The 15,475-nt window shown below is 40.8% G+C and overlaps 1 pseudogene; it reads right to left on the minus strand.

Moving 5' to 3' along the window:
• Nucleotides 1–344: 344 nt before the first annotated feature.
• On the minus strand, nt 345–15,170 carry LOC103018256 (acyl-coenzyme A synthetase ACSM4, mitochondrial-like; annotated as a pseudogene).
• Nucleotides 15,171–15,475: the final 305 nt, after the last annotated feature.

The raw sequence follows: 15,475 nt of genomic DNA on the forward strand, positions 1-15,475 counted from the left end.
AGAATAGTTCTAATCTTTATTTTGAATTAATCAGGTAGAAGATAAATTCATTGTCTGTTGTGCTTCTCTAATTAATCATTTGACCCCTGCTATTTTAAACACTACAAGTCATTAATCATTGCCTTTGTTGTTTGGTCATCGTAACAATTTTCTTCCCAAATATTTTTAGATTTTTACTTATTTATTTTTTGGCAAAGTACAAAACAAAAATTCAGTTGAATTTTTCAACCAGGAAAAATCTTAAGCATTTTAAGAGAGTAGTCACTGAATTATCAGGAAGCAAGGACTAAAAGAAAGCAGCCCTGTTAACTACTTAATACCACAGTGTTCTTGTCAGGCTATGTTCAACCCCATTCATGGTCTCTTAAAACGTTGTGTTTGATTTTTCCCAGTGATCGTCTTTGGGAGTTCTTTAACAAATTCCACCTAATTAACAGAAAAACATATTATGAGACACTTGATTCCATTTTTACTCTCCCAACTGTCAGTATAATAGGGGAGAGCTTTCATGAAACTCTCTGGCATTGAGTGTCAGCGTCTGGGTGTTGTCTTAACTGAAGCTAATTGGATGCCTTGGTCACCAGAAACTGTTCCATTTATATATAAAGATGACAGTGGAGCGCCATCATACTGGTTTTTAGTGCAAATTCACCTGTATGCTTTGACAGAAGACTAATCCCTTTATTCTATTGCTTTCCTCCAGTTCAAACCAGACCTGGGTCTCTATTGCCCCAGGGAAATGGAGGCCACAACTAAATGCAAAGAGAAACATCAAGTTAATTCTTGGCTTTTGACCTTTTAAGAGCTGGGTCCTGGAGGTTTAGAGATAATTTTGGGTTTATACAATTTTCCCCTTATTCCCTGACTTGACAGTAAACTACTCTTTTTGTTCTCCCTCAGGATATGACTACTGTATTTTAAAATGTCCTCAACCATTTCCGAAAAGCAACTAGTCACTAATTTAGTGATTTGAATGGAGAAAACGTAACTAGTTCTTAGGTTGAAATTAACTACATTTTAGCTGAAATGATGCCAGTCGAAATGGAATTCTCATGTAGAGGATCAGTCAATATCAACTAATAGGATTCTAAGACTAGAAGGAAATTGCAGTGCCATCTGTGTGTCTTTATACAGAATTATGCTTAAATCCCTCCTTTGAAGAAGAAGGTTTCAGGAAAGATTCCACAGTTTCTTTGGATAATATCTTCATCCTGAGCCTTAAATTTGGTCACTTGATACTTAAAGGCACCGTGCTTTGAATTTATGAGTGTGTAATGGCCCAAGAGTACTATGATAGATAAGTCAGGTGCTGTCTTTAAAAACAATTTGCTGTCTTAAAAAAATAATTTTTTTTCCTCATATGGAATGGGACTGATTAGTCTGATAAAGATCCTTAGTAGTTACTTTGTATTGCAGAGTTGACTAAAGATTCTAGTTCTTCAGACATTTGTAGTGTCCTAATATAAAATATTTTAAAGCAAAATTCTTAGGGCTAAAGTTGAAACAGGTGTCTTCTACTTATATAATGAGTTACTATAAAGTCAAAAGCTAGTAAACTCTATATACTTACTAGTTTAGATCCTTATTTGGTAACACACACTTAACTTTTGTGCACAATACTTGCCTTTCTTGGATATTTGTAAGGTGCAGTTGATTTTTTTACATGATCCTGAAGTTCAAGAGTCAATTTCTCTGGGTTGGATGATTTAAAGGGTGCAGATAAGACAACAAAAGCTTTCACTACCTGCAGGAAAAAAAATCAATTTATATTGATACATTTGTTTTTCAGACACATCAGGAATTTGGACCAATGCTGAACACTAACTGGTTCTTTATTGAACCAGTTAGATATTACCCACCTGGACATCATAGGGTAGTACTCCTTTCCCCACTGAACCTGGTTTAATTTCTTGCCCTTTCTGATTGGCACAAATTATTCCCTATTAAGAGGACATGTTTTATATAACTATGTAAAATTTCATTTTCTGTAGCTATATCATGACAATGAAATCCAAGACCCAGCTTTGACTGATTTTCCCAGTATTCAGTCTCATCTTCTGAAATATATTATCTGAGACTAGTGGTTCTCAAACTCGAGTGTGCATCAGAGTCACCTGGAACATTGTTAAAACAGATTGCTGGGCCCCATCCCAGTTTCTCATTTGTAGGTCAGGGAGGGGGCAGGGGTATTAGAGTTTGTATTTCTGCCAAATTCCTGCGTGCTACTGATACTGCTGGTTTGAGGACCACACTTTGAAAATCACTCCTTTTGACTAAGAGTGCCATTAAGTGCACCTTGTAACTCCCCACTGGGGCTCTCTGGGGTCCTTCCCAGTGCATTGGAAAGATGAGCTACTCAATTCTGCACCTCTTCAACCCCTAACACCTCTGAGACTTATCCTGTGTGAGGAGGAGGCAGGAAGACCAAGTAATAATCATAATTCCCCTTCAGTCAAACCTAATTGGGCAATTTAGAAGTTTTGGGAAACACCATCACAATGTAGAGCATGGTGGGAGCACTTCAGGGGCTCAGTTGGCAGTCCTGGGGTTGAAAGGGTAAACTTAAGCTTTGTCCATTAAACATACCACCTGTCTGTCCGTAGCCCTTGTATAGCATTAGTCCAGTTTGCACTTTCCACGTTCCAGCACCTCTGGATTGAGTGGCTCCCCTCCCATCAGGCAATGCCGCAGCTTCTTGAATTTATATCTGAAGAGAGAGTTGCATGGGGTCTTTGGGGAGAGAAATATGAGTGGCTTTCATTGCCAGATAACTAGGACATTAGCAACAAGCAAAGAGCTAGGAGAGGCAAGTCTTAGGAAAGTTTATTCAGTGAATATTTGTTGAGCACCTACTCTCCTGCCAGACATTGTTCTAGGCACGTGGGGCATGTTATGATTAAAACAAAGATTCCTGGTGGAGTTTACATTTTAGCAGGTTATTCAAGAGAGGAAAAGGTTGGAGAAAATGCTAATAAGGATATTAAGCACTTATTATGAGCCAAGAAATATGGCAGCTAATATTAATTGAACATTTTTTATGTTACAAGGGCTTTTGGAGCACTCTCATAATCTTCACAAACCCTATTTTATAAATGAAGACAATGAGGCTGAAAAAAGTTAAAGAATTCTCCCAAGGCCTCCCAAATAATAAAGAACAGTGTTGAGTAATCTGTACTCTGCACTTACCGCTTGTCAAGTATCTCACTCACCAAGCATGCTGCTGACGTTGAATTCTTTCCAGAACCTTGTGAGGTAGCTCTTAACTATCTCTTATGGGTGGAGGTAAGGCAGGCTTAGCAAGGTCCTCTTGAGTGATTGAGGTCCACTATTAGAAAGTAGCAGAGCCCTGCCTGTTTGACTTTGGAGCTTGAGCTTTTAACCAGTGTCTTACTACTCAGCTGCCCTACAGGACTCAGGTGAGAAAGCTTGGAACAGCCCGACCGATACAGTGAGCCCCAAAATGGGTAGTAGGGTTTGGTAGGACATGAATTGTGTCTATTCAAAATAGAATAGCCCTTGAATTAATCTTGAAATATGAGCAAGATGTTCACATTCTGAGGGCCACAAGAAGTTGATCAGGAAAAGAGAAGATTCATATCTGCTTTATTCTGTTTCTCATAGCATTCTCCCTCCTAGATGTCTACACCTTGGGGAAACAAAGGATGTCCTTTTCCCATTTGTTTTGGCTTTGAAGCATCCACGTTTAGGGGAGAAAGGGGTGACTCTGATGACTTAAATTGTTTCTCTCTTCCTTTATCTTCTTATGTATTGAATTCATATTAGTTAAATAAATATACTTCGTAACTTCATCTAATGTTCAGGTGATTTGGCTAAGTTAAATATAAGCTTCAAGTCATAAGACTTTATTAACTTCAAGACAGTATAAATGTAGTTGTGGGTTTTTTTTAGGGTGGGGGTGATGGGAGTGCTGGGATTGTAGAGCTCTGGTTGTCTCTGGAAAAATGTTCAGTTGCCCTTAAAGGCCTTCCCAGTGATTCTTAAACTGGGGATGCGGCGGGTGGGTTGCCCCCCAGGAGACTCTAGGCAATGTCTGGAGACAGTTTTGGTCATCATCACTGGTGGAGAGGGAGGTGCTACTGGTATATAGTAGGTAGAGGCCAGGTAGAATGCTGCTCAACATGCTACAAAGCACAGGACAGCACTCCATGACACAGAATTATTTGGTTCAAAATGTCAGTAGTGGCGAGACAGAAACTCTGGGCTATCCTGTGCTGAAAAGGGGAGATCCGTGATGCTGGATTATAACTTCTGTTTGTGGTTCAAATGGAGATTTCTGCCCAAATACCTATTAAGGTCTTTTTGCACAAGCATCCAGTACACAGTGGGAGCGCTGCACAGGGTCATGATGGGATAAGTGGTATGATGGAGAAAGACAGATGTCAGCAGTGGTTAATTAAAGGTCATGACTGGAGGTGATGTCTACAACCTCTTATTCTCTTCCATTAACATGTGCTCATCTCATGGTCACTCAGTAAGAAAGAAAATAGAGTAATATGATAGTTTTAGGCCTTTCTGGGTGGGTAAATTTACTTGGCAAAGAGGAGAAGGAGCCAGACATGCTGCTGTGGGGATTGGATCAAGGTCAGTTCCTAAGTTCTTGCTTGATCAGTTGGTTAGATGGTATCATTTACTGAGCTAAGACATTAAGAGTTCTATTTTGTAGATGTTTCACTGGAGATATCTAAGTAGAGGTGCCAACTAGGCAATCGGGTACACATGTTGGTAGTTCAGGGGAGAATTTAAAAAAACAGTTTTCCTGCCTACCTTCCACAGAGGGTGTACCCAATTCCGAGGCTGCTCTGAAAGTGCTGGGCCATCTTGGGAGAGCCTGTGGTCCCACTGGTGAAATAAATGGCCACTGGTTCTTGACTTCCTGTCTCCACACAGCTGTGCTCTGCAGAGGCGGTTCTGCAAAATGTGGGCCCCAAGATGGTGGCTGAACATGGCAGACCAGTCTAGCTCTGATATTTCTTCCATGGTATTTTTGGAGTTATGACACTCCAAAGTTGTTGGCTTTAAGTGGGGATTCCCTTTATCTTGAAAAATACTCCCCAAATGTGTAAATTTCAATGTGAAATTCATGTGAGTTCAAAGTCCTCTGTCTTCTGTGAATTTTGTGGCATCTTTAAGGTTTCTTGGGGACTCAGCCGAATGTTGCAGGGTTGTTTAGGACAGGGGTCTTAGAAGTGGGGGAACTTGCTGCCCAGGCGATGTGCAAGACAACTGGGATGGGGAAGAAAATAGGAGAACTTCAAATTATATGTATTTTAGAATTCATTCTTTAAAATGTTTATTTTTGATATTTGTGTGATGCACAAAAGTACATGTATATAATTTATAAAGAAATAAACATGTATTAGAGTGTGGTAAAAAATATTTTACTGAGGGATGTGCATATTCAATCTGAATAATACTACCTTAGGGAATTACTACACTGCTGAATGACTTTATTAACTTGAGAATAATCATAATAGTAATTATAATTACTGTAATTCTTACAGAGTGATTACTCTGTGCCAGGTATTATGCTAAAAGCGTCACATGCTTCATCACATTTGATTCTTCTACAACTCAGTTGTGTAGATACTATGCTATCCCTATTTTACGGCTAAGATACAGAATTTTAGAGATGTTACTTGACTTATCCAAAGGTACTCAGTTTATGAAAGACACAAACAGCATTCTGTGGCATGGCCTTGGGAGAGAATTTTGGGATTGACCAATAGGATTTGGTTTACATTAGCTAGTAGGATAAAATTTTATTCCAACAAAGGAAACTGCCTTTATTCAACAGAGGTTATATGGCTTCTTTTTATAAGCTTCTCTGGAAGAATTTTTTTTTAAACATAAGCTACTTAACAGCTCTTTGAAGGATAATACTATTAATTAACATTTTACTCCCTTTTTTTACAGTTTAGGAAGCACTTTCTCACATATTAGCTTATTTTATCCTCAAAACAACACTTGAGATATGTGCAGTATAATTATCTCCATTCTACATATGAGGAAACCTGAGGGTAAGTGATCTGTTTGTTCATTCATTCCTCAGTAAGTATTTCTTAAGCACCAACTAAATGGTAGGAACTGGGGATAGAGTGATCAATCAAACAGACAAACAGTGCCTTTGCCTTCTGGGAAGTTACAATTTAGGACAGGGGTTGGCAAATTTTTTTCTGTAAAGATCTAGATAGTAAATATCTTAGGCTTTGAGGGTCATAGAGTCTCTGCTGTAGCTACTCAACTCTGCTCTTGTAAGATGAGAGCAGCCATAGACAATGTGTACTCAAATGGGTGTGGCTGTGTTCCAATAAAACTTTATTTATAAAAGTGAGTACCGAGCCAGAATTGGCTCATGGGCCCTAATTTGTCAACACCTACTGTAGAGGAGAAAAATAGACAGTAAATAAAGGAACAAATGAATGGATATGATATCTGGATAGTGATGAGTACCATGAAGAAAACACCAGGATGTGATAGAGTGGCTTGGAACTCTACTCTAGACAGGTTGGTCATGGACAGCCTCACTGATGATAAAACATTAGAGCTGAAATCTGACAGGAAGGCGTCAACTGTGAAAAGGACTAAGGAAGAGCATTCCAGATGGAAGAAACAGCAGGTGCAAAGGCCCTGAGATGGGCCATGTTCGAAGAATAAAATGGTGGCCAGAGGGTGTCAAGGCAGTGAGAGTGTTGGGAGTTAAGCAAGAGCCAAGCCAGGCAGGATACTCATCTCAGGCCCTGGTAGGAAGCAGAGAAATGGAAGCAGAGCTACATCCCTTCCTTCTGTCCTTAAACACTTTTTTTAAAAAAATAAATTTATTTATTTATTTTTGGCTGTGTTGGGTCTTTGTTGCTGCTTTCTCTAGTTGCAGCGAGCAGGGGCTACCCTTCATTGCAGTGCACGGGCTTCTCACTGCAGTGGCTTCTCTTGTTGCGGAGCATGGGCTCTAGGCACGTGGGCTCAGTAGTTGTGGCTCGTGGGCTCTAGAGCGCAGGCTCTGGAGTTGTGGTGCACGGACTTAGTTGCTCCGCGGCATGTGGGATCTTCTCGGAACAGGGCTCGAACCCGTGTTCCCTGCATTGGGAGGCAGATTCTTAACCACTGCACCACCAGGGAAGTCCCTTAAACACCTTTTATTAGGTGATTCTTTCCTGGGAAGAAGCCTAGATCAACCCACAGTATGCTGAGTCCTTGGGATCAAGGAGACTCTGAGATGTAGTTGTGACTGGTGTTATTGCTGGCACTACAGATGAGGCAGGGAAAATACTCACTGAAATAACTCTTGGAAGCTGAGCCACCGATTCTGGCTGTGTTGAGACAACAGGAATTTGGTCTTCAAGCCGGGACACTCTGAAACAATGGACTCCACTGCTGGGATCACCTCCTCACTGGCTACAGTGCACTTGACTTTGGATGCTTGCAGCCAATGGAGGATGTCTTTTGCTGTCAGCTGGGTTGTTCCTGGCACGAAGACAAGCCCTGGGAAAGAGGGAGGGCCCTGAGTAGACTGTGGACTGTGGAAACTTGGACTTTGTGCCTGGGTGGCAAGGAGCTACGAAATCTAACCTTCAGCTACCCTTGCCTTGGTCCCCAGGGACATCCCACAGGACCCTGATCCCTGGGAGATCCTTAGAGCACTGGCTTCAGAGTCTGACAGTCCCTGGATCTGATCCTGTCCTTGCAACTTACTAGCTTTGTGACCTTGAGCATGTTACTTGATCTCTCTGTGTGTTCCTTTCCTTCTCTGTAAAATGGGGAGAATAATAGTGTCTGGTATAAAGTAGGCATTATAATGGTGGGCTATTATTATGTATCATTTTTGTGGAACATTTGAGTCATTATTATGTAACACTTAAATAGCACTTTACAGGTTATAACACATTTTCATGAACATCATCTCATTCAGTCCTCTGAACCAGTGGTCTCCAAAGTGAGTTTGGCAAGATAATCCACTGGGGATGAGAGAAGAAATGAGAATTAAAAAAAAATTTATTTGAGATATTAGAATTCTGTTTATGACTTTATCTCATTTTCGTATGTATTTTATAATATACATACTATATTAACAGAGTAGAACAACTTAAATAACTATATCCAGATGGGAGTATATGTGTCCCAAATATTTTTATTGATAGACTGTGTAACCATAAAAGCTTGGAGACCACTGTTCTAAGCAACCGTGTAGGTCCATGTAGTTGTTGCCATTTGATGGAATATGAGATTGGGTCATAGCTGGCAAGTGGCAGAGTCAGCCCTCAAACCTGGGTCTTCCCACTGGTCTGGCATCATCAAAGTTCGCCTACATTACTTTGGCAATGCTTGATTTATCCCAGCTTCTTCATTCTAAACACTGGCCTGGGCTTCCCTGGTGGCGCAGTGGTTGAGAGTCTGCCTGCTAATGCGGGGGACGTGGGTTCGAGCCCTGGTCTGGGAGGATCCCACATGCCGCGGAGCAACTGGGCCCATGAGCCACAACTACTGAGCCTGCGCGTCTGGAGCCTGTGCTCCGCAACAAGAGAGGCCGCGACAATGAGAGGCCCACGCACCGCGATGAAGAGTGGCCCCCGCTTGCCGCAACTGGAGAAAGCCCTCACACAGAAACGAAGACCCAACACAGCCAAAAATAAATTAATTAATTAAAAAAGAAAAAAAAAGATAGTTATAAACACTGGCCTGAGATGGGCCTGATTTTAATGTACTAGTTCCTTATGAGAAGAACATATATGGCAGAATTAGATGAAAAACAGAGGGAAGACGGTTTGCACTTTCTAAAGCAAATCAATGGGAAGAAAGTGGAATGTATGTAAAGCATTACAAACCGCCACTACCATTTATTGAGTACTTGATAAGTGCCTGCTATCTCACTTAAAATTAATCCCAGTGTATAGATGGCAACCAGCCCAAGGGTTGCAAAGTGAGTAAGTGGCAGAACCAAGATTCAAAGATACGCTTCCCAGACTCCAAAGACCTGTGTCATATACCAGACTCCTTATTTCTTGGTGAGTTTCCTGAAGTCAGCTAAATAGGGAGATGTGGAATTGAGTTCCTAGGAAGGAAACTTTAATTACTGCATATATTTTAAAAGCTCTTACATGTCATCCCCTCTTGAGAAAATGAATAAATATGTGATAAGGAAGTTAATCAAGAAAACATCTCTTATCATTCACTCAATATAAAAATATAAGATTATTTATTTTGCAAACCGCTTGTTCTTAGTGGCTCAGAAATTATTAGTACTCTTGGTGGATTTGTGATGTGAATGTATTCAATGGATAGGTTGGGGGTCAAGAGGAAGTTCTCTTCTAGTGAATTTTAGACTGTATACACTTCACAGCAAAAGCAAAATATTTTGCCATGTGGTGTATAGTACTAGCATCTCAATATTCACTCAGAAGATTTAATTATTCTGAGCTTGAGAACATAATCCTCAGCTGCTTGTTTAAGATTTAATTAACTGTATATTTTTGACCATTCAGCTTGTGGGTTTGTTTTTAATCTCAGCATTTCACAAATTGCATACATTATGTTAAGTAATATTAGTACATTTTTTCTCACAAATAAACCACCTTTAATCTCCTTCCAACCCACAGTTTCACATTTGCAAGTTCCTTTTTATAGTGAATGCAAAAAGAATTTTATATATTGCTGTATTTAATATTGGCAATAAGAGCATTTTTCAACACCATTATGAAATCCTTATTATTATCTTTTTAATGACATCCCATGAAATTGAGGCATCATAATTTCAACTAGCAATAAACACACCTCCACTAAACTTTATTCTCAGCTAAGTTGATAAGTTATTTAATTGTTCCTATATAGTTGTTTCCATTTTTTCTATTATAAATGATATTGCAACAAACGTTTTTGTGTTCTGTATAGTAGTATATCCTTTGGTATTCTTATTTATTTTTAATTGACTTATAAACATTTATGTTGTGTTCTAGAGCAGGGATTGGAAAACCTTTTCAGTAAAGGGCAAGATAGTAAACATTTTAGACTTTGTGGGCCATACCATCTCTGTCTCAATTAGCAATTCTGCTGTCGTAGAGCAAAAAGAACTATAGACAATATGTAAAAGAAGTGAGTGTGGTTGTATTCCATTAAAACTTTATTTACAAAAATAGATGGCCAACCCATAGGCCATGGTTTTTGCTGACTTCTGTAATAGAGGGGAAAAGAATCCTATAGAAATTTTATTTGGGGTATGTTATAAATTACTACTGTGGGAGAAAATGTGTCATTGAATACATTAATCTTTCTGTCTGGAAAGAGGCAGAGGTTTTCCAGCTGGAACCTACAGCCATAGTCTTACAAATCCTTGTGTTATGAAATCCTTTTTCTTCCTTTTGTACTTCCATGTCAGGGAGAATCCAAATATATTCAGAGAAGTTAGTTCTAGAGCATCTGGATGAACACATCATAACCAGCACTGCAAAGAGGCATTGGTACCCACATTTGCTTTGATAGAGTTTTGTGTTTAAGTCCCAGTTGCATAGCTTTCTAGCTCTGTGACTCTGGGCAAGCTTCTTAACCTTTCTGAACATCAGTTTCCTCTCTTACAAAATGGGCATCACAGTAATACTTACCTCTTAAGGTAGTTTTATTATTATTGCATCATGATTGCTCCTAATTTCAACTCTTATTTTTCTGTTCTTTGTAAACTTAACTTCAATCAAAACTAACAATTTAGAAAAACCTCTTCTTTCAGTCTCTCTGTTTCTGCATGATTTAGAAATGTTAAGTATTGGCACTGACCTGTTCTCATACAAGCCATGTTTATGAGCCACCACTCTGGGATTTGGGGAAGAATCACGGCCACTCTGTCTCCTCTCTCTAGGCTGCAGGGCTTGATGAGCACATTGGCAGCCTTTCGGGACAAGGAGGCCAGTTCTCCAAAGCTCCATTTCACCTCGTCCCCTTTGCCATTCACTCACCACAGGGCTGGGTTGGCTGGTCTGTCTCCTGTCTGGGCATGCATGGGCACATGGGAAAGAGAGGAGAAGGCTTATATGAGTGGTCATCAAATAGATGGGACACCCTCAGTGACTTCCCCTCAGCCCCTGTGCTGGTGGAGTCCAGTAACAGAACCCCGGTTTGTCTTTGGGGGAACAACTGCTCTCCTCTCAAATACAGCCTTGTTGAGATAACCCATCAGGGTGCCCATCCTTCCCTGACCTGGGCCTGTGACCCAAGTTGGGCCAATCACCTTCTCTCCCTGATTTTGAGTTTTCTGAGAAGAACAAAAAGATAGAAAATGGTTAGAGCAGTCTATTGGCTATTGGTGCTTATGCATCTGTCGTGGTTCCTGTCCTAGTTAAAACTCCAGCTTCCAACCCAGTTCTGCAAGCTCTTCCACATCCCTCCGATAAATTTCTTTTTTCTTTTTTTAACATCTTCATTGGAGTATAATTGCTTTACTGTGTTGTGTTAGTTTCTGCTGTATAACAAAGTGAATCAGCTATATGTATACATATATCCCCATATCTCCTCCCTCTTGCGTCTCCCTCCCACCCCCTCCAATAACTTTCTTTCTTGCTTAAGTTAGATTCTGTTCCAACCAAAAGCCCTAATGAACGGACTAAGACTGATTAGGAACTTACCATTTTTTTTTTACCCGAAAGGCCAAGCTCTGGGTTTCATAGGTAACAGAGAATAAGATGGCGGGCCTTTGCTGGAGGAGCATCAACTTGATTGCTTTCTGGAGGAAACTTCTTATACATGATTCTAGAAAGTGAGTCATCTGTACTGCAAAACCTCTTTGCTTTACGTATTACCTGGGGGAAAATATCACTCCTCCTTTCTTCCCCTATCTGGAATGCTCTTTTACTTTCCCTGGTTGGAAAATACTTCAAAACCCAATTTCCGGGGCTTCCCTGGTGGCGCAGTGGTTGAGAATCTGCCTGCTAATGCAGGGGACACGGGTTCGAGCCCTGGTCTGGGAAGATCCCACATGCCACGGAGCAACTAGGCCCGTGAGCCACAACTACTGAGCCTGCGCGTCTGGAGCCTGTGCCCCGCAACAGGAGGGGCCGCGATAGTGAAAGGCCTGCGCACCGCGATGAAGAGTGGCCCCCGCTTGCCGCAACTAGAGAAAGCCCTCGCACAAACCGAAGACCCAACACAGCCAAAAATAAATAAATACATAAATAAAGTAGCTATAAAATATATTAAAAAAAAAACAAACCCAATTTCCATTTCACTTCCTTGGTGAAGCCTTTCTTAGCTCCCACTTCTCCTCTCTGATTTCTCTGTGTTCCTGCAGCTTTGTGCTTACGTTCCAGGGGACTCCATTATACTGTGCAGTATCACAGATGCGTCCCGATCCTATGGATGAAAGCTCTGTAAGATCAGGAGCTGGTTCATTTACCTTTGGAACTGGTGACCTGGGATACGTAGCTTAACTTCTATGAGGTTAAGTTCCTTATCTGCAACCCCCCAGGGTGGTGGTGGGGATTTGATGAAATAATATAGGTCAGTATTTCTCAATCTTTAGTCATTTGAGAATCACTATTTTGCCAGATCTATCTTTGTATTCTTCTTTGTATTCTTCTTTACATCGACTCACTTATACTTGTTTACTTTTACTTAAGAAGGAAAATGTGTTTACCACCATATGGGAAAATCGGTACCACCTGCTGAAAGTGGGTTACTGAAAAATAAATATGTATACTGAAAATAAAATAGTCCTTAAATTTTATCTAGAGATTTTCAACTTCTACCCACTCTTTGTTCAAAAGTGAGTTTACCAAGTGTAAGAGCGCTGTTAAAGACAATGGATTTGAAGGAAGACTTTCCCCTCTATTTAATAGGAAGGATTGATTCCGCATATTCAGTACCTTGTATGTCTAGTGTATCTTCTGAAGCACAGGCCCTTGCAGTGCATTCTGGTAAGCACAGGTAGGTAAAATGTTCAGCTTAGCACCTGGCAGGAGGTGGGGGGTGGTAAGCAGGGACCTTGACCTGAGGCTACACTAAATGCGTCATAAGGCTTATTGCTTTATTCTTCTCAACCTCTGTTTCTTTCCCAATCACTGCAACAATAACTATTCATAAAACCAAAGCTCAAATTACTGCTTTTTGTGACTAACCCCAACAAATGAATTGGAGAGCAGAGAGTGACTGTGTGGGACTTGGAGAAAATGAAGGGAAAGAGGCATAACTCTGTGAGTAATCATGATGAGATGGGGCTGAGGAAAAAGGCAGCCATACATAGTTGAGGAGCAAAGTTCTTCCCTGGGGAGAGACGAGGGCAAACAAAGGAAACCAGAGGGATGAAAGAATGGAATTAAAAGCAGACCACAGAACAAGGCAATGGAAGGTTGAGAGATAGGTGGACACTAAGCGTCTAAGGGAAGCCCATCATCTTATACCTTCTCTTTTTGGGACCACTGGTCCAGCACATCCCCAGCAAAGTCAAAGTTCTTAGGCAATGATCTCTAACAGCGATTTATGGCTTCAAAGTCAGCAAGAGTCAGAGGTGCCCAAAGCTGGTGACCTTTGTGAAAGCACTGGCCAGAAGGCAAATAGGAAGGCAAGGTAATAAGTCACCACAATTAGATTGCCACCATCCCTCTAATGATTCTTTTGGAAGGACCAAGATTTCTTCCAGTGATGATAAACCCCAGGGACCTTGTTATGCAGGAGACCCCAGGGAGTACATGGACATGCAGCTTGGACCATTAGCTGGGACCTTAGGGAGCAGCATACTCTGTACGTGGTGAGTGAGGAACTACAGCAATTGTAACCCAGCATAGGTTTTGATGGAGAAGTTGCAAATCATATCAGAATAGAGAATCTACACTTAACCCCTTAGGTAAGCTGCTTGGATCAGAGGCTGAGAATGTTGAATTGCTCCTCAGGGTCTTGTAAGCACGTCAATCCAGATGCTAGGAGTCTGTTTCATCTTCGGAGATCTGTTTCATTTGGAAACTGTTCCCATAGTAATAACAGCTATTTTTAACATGCATGCAATACTTCATAATTTCCTGGGATCCCATATGCTATTATTTTATGTAATCTTTACAAAACTCTTATAAAGTAGGCACTGCTAGTACCATTATTTGACAAATGAGGAAACTGGAACTTTGAGAGGTTAAGTTGCTGCCTAGGGCCAAGGGTTATTTTACTGCTTGATTCTTTCTCCTTGTTATCATCATCAATTTTCAGCATATCGAGTTGGTGCTCAGCAACCTGCATTGGTGACTAGTGAATTCTTTTCACTAGTAAATTTTTTAAAGTTAGGATAAAAAAGAGATAAAAAAAAAAGAACTTTTGAAAACTGTTAAAAAACAAAAAACAGCAGGGCAGGAACTTAAATTCTGAGACCAAAGGTAAAAGTCAGATTTGGTGGTTCTCAGTGACAATGGGGGAATTTCCAAGAGGGGTGAAATGGGAAGGTGCAGGGTGGTCAGAGGTGGTTTCTCTTGTTGGCTTTTGTGTCTCACTGATTTTTCATCTTCCACATCCTGCAGCACTTCTTTATCCTGCTCTTCACCATCACCCTTCATGTCTGAAGTCCATAGTGTCAGATTATCACATAACGATTCCATGATACTTGTAGAGTCCTTGTAGCTTTCTTCAATCAGCGTATCCAGTTCTGCAGTTGCATCATCAAAAGCTGCTTTTGCCAACCTGCAGGTATGGTCAGGGGAATTAAGAATTTCATAGTAGAATACAGAAAAATTGAGAGCAAGACCTAAGTGAATGGGATGTGTTGGAAGTTCTGCCATTGCAATATCACTAGCAGCTTTGTAAGCCACTAGGCTGTTCTCTGCAGCCTCCTTCCTGAAATTCAGCCAGATACCTGCGGTAGTCCTCTTTGATTTTATAATTAGAAAACCTTGTCCAGAATGTCCAGAATGTCACAACAGATTAACTTTAGCTCAGTCTCAACCATTTGCCAGTATTCTCCCATCATTTTAGTTTGTCTTCTCCCTTTTTTTTTCTTTCTGTTCAATGCTGATGATTATTCTCCAGGAAGCTCTGCTAGCTCCAATCACATTTTTATATGCAACAGATAGGAGGTTTCTTTCTTCAGCTGTCAGCTCCACATCCATCCCTGCTGCTTTCTTCATTGATTCCGCCATTTTGTTGTATTGCTCAGCCTGCTTGGCCAGCTTCCCTTGGTGCACCGGATCCTCCCAATCATCCACAGCGGCAGCGGCTCCGGCAGGGTCTACGGGCCTTGGACGGAAGGGGATAGCTTCTCCGACACTCTCCCACAATTTCTTTTATTTTGTTTGATTGTTTCCTTGGCTTTTCCTTGTTTTTTTCACGCCCCTCTTCACTAGAAGGGAGCTCTTTGGGTAGGGACATTTTGTCAATTACCATTTACTTCCCAGAACCAAAATAAGGTCTGGAACATATTTGGTCAATGAGCGAATGCATGAATGAGTGAACACGGGGACGTGTATTCATTCTGTTACTCTCAGTGAGACATTTGTACCAGTGA

The sequence above is a fragment of the Balaenoptera acutorostrata genome, chromosome 15, assembly GCF_949987535.1.
Source record: "Balaenoptera acutorostrata chromosome 15, mBalAcu1.1, whole genome shotgun sequence".
In the NCBI taxonomy this organism is placed as follows: domain Eukaryota; kingdom Metazoa; phylum Chordata; class Mammalia; order Artiodactyla; family Balaenopteridae; genus Balaenoptera; species Balaenoptera acutorostrata.